A 2,524-nucleotide genomic window follows, 5' to 3' on the forward strand; every position below is an offset into this window, starting at 1 on the left:
TCTGAGAGCATATGTATTTACATGTCCATGGCTCTGCAGAAAATGTAAAGCCTTTATCTAACAGCAGGCCATGGCTTCAGAGAACAAATTGAAACATTAAGTGACAGATTAGTAACAGACGACCTTTTGTAAAATTGGTTTAACAAAAGTTTCAGCAGATAGAGTTTTATTGACACATTCTGGGGGCAAGTTGAACTCACGAACATCCTCGGGTGTTACCTTCACATAGCTCCAGCAGCAAAACTCCAAACCCATAGACATCGCATTTTCCTTCCAATAGGTGAGAGCACACCAACTGCATTTGATTTATTTAAAAATGAACCATCTCCTGACAGTCTGGATGTAGGCCATTGCTTGGAAGTACAACATCTTGTGATTTTGAAGATTTTGGGTGAAGCCTTCTCAACTATGGATCACGTCAAGTCATGGTTTGCACCACCAAACGATGACCCCACGTTTAAGAAACCATGCACACAATGAAATGGACAGTTTGGTGAAAAAGGGCATTGTGATTACTCGCAAAAGACACGACACACCTGCCATCCTTGAAGCATACATTATCAGGTAGATGTTGCACAGTATCTCTCAGTTTCAGAAAATCACAGTATGCATCCTCCCATGTCAGTAGCCAGCTGCAATAGAAAGAAACCAACCTCAGCAAACATATGAAACCAGAGTAAATGTTCAAGCATTTATCACAGAGTACCATCAGAAACTCCCAAGTTATTTTTACAGAACAAGAAGCATCATTTTTTTTTCTACCATCAAGAGTACAACACATTCATGCCGCATGAGTTGCACATCATATACCCATGTGAGTTGCATAAAGAAAGCATTAGATAATCTAAGTCCCACAAAATTAGATGGCACAAGAAACAAATCAGGACAAAAATAAAAAAAAGTTGTGTGATTCTGTAACAATGGCGATAATCAGATCATTGGGTTCTCAAACTCTTTCCATCACTAACAGAATCAAAGGCAACAAAATCAGGACCGCACCAAAAGCCTCGAGCCTACAAAAACTCAAGGACAGGCTGCCAAACGCAACTCCAGAAAAACTAACATATTTAAAGTCACATAAAAATACTATAAATGAGATACCACAGTAAACAAAATACAACTAGAGAACTATATGTGCATTAGATAAATGAATAGTACCGCATAAGGTAAAAAAGAGTGTCATGTTGATTTCTGTCCTGACAAGGTTGATTGCAATGACAGCGCAGATCAGGAAATCTAGAGTTGCATGCATGTAGTTCAACAAAAGGCACATCTGAAGAAGATCATACTGAGAATTCCTGTGTTAACATTTGCACATGCAAAACCACCACCTGAAACAACAATCTGGCCTTTGTTCCGACCTTTAAAACATTGGTCTAAAACACAAATGCAATCTTGCACAGCATTGAGGATCAGTACATGAACGCACACATAGCAAGAAAAACAATATAGAAAAACACCCAACTGAACAAAATGGCCAGTTAATGACTTACATCTGGCTCTGATGCTTAAGCTTCCATAAAACTGCATATTTCCATAGCGTATTGTGGCAAAGGCTCCTCAGCAACTACCTCAGTGTAGTAGCACTTCCAATCTGCTTGTTATTAAAGCACTCAAAGGCAATGAGAAAATACAGAACATAACTTCCAAAAGAAGGGGAAAAAATCTAAAAAAAAATAAGATCCCTATAGTCAATTTAGTGACTAAAATGGAAAAATCAATGGATATTACAAGAACAGAAATGCAGGAGAATAGCTGGCAGCACATTTTGCTATATATATATTAAGCATATATGATTCTCTATTATGTAACAAAAAATTGCAAGCAATTCACATCATGTAAACAAGCCGACGTGAAGCCAAAAAGAAATTTTCAATCGAATCCAAACCAATCCAATTCAAAGAGAACAAAATTTAATCAAGGCGGTACACCCCAGGGCTACCAGCCTTCTCCTTGGCATTTCCACAAACATCTACTAGGCATTCTTACGAACTTATTAAAGAGAACTCTAAGAAATAAGGAAATCATCTCTACCAATCCTCAAGGCTTTCCACATATGGTCCATCCACTAAAACGCCCATCATATCAATAGTCTAGATCACCTGAAATGGTCCCCATACACCATATAACTTCTGAAATCTATACAGAAAAACAAGGAACATGATGCACACCTGTTGCTACAAATAACATCCAAACAAGTTTGGAAGAAATCCATGGTGACATCATCGGGCCTCAATGCTTTATGTCTGTCCCAGATTACATTCTGGATCTCTTCCCAAAAGTCCCTCGCAAGCCACTCTCTTAACTCAATCGATAGCCTCTTGAAATTTCTGAATAAACCATAGCACATGACAAATACAAGACGAAGATAAATCAAGGAAAAAAAGCAATGTGAGGAAAAGAGATCGTTCTAACCTTTGGATGTCTTTCTCTTAAGAGAGGAGGCATTCGAGAATGCATTCCTTATAGAAGACAAGACCTTTCTGGCAGCAGAGAGGGTCGATGAAGGCTTGAGCCAGAGGCA

Source organism: Magnolia sinica, chromosome 17 (genome assembly GCF_029962835.1).
Source record: "Magnolia sinica isolate HGM2019 chromosome 17, MsV1, whole genome shotgun sequence".
NCBI classification, from domain to species: Eukaryota; Viridiplantae; Streptophyta; class Magnoliopsida; order Magnoliales; family Magnoliaceae; genus Magnolia; species Magnolia sinica.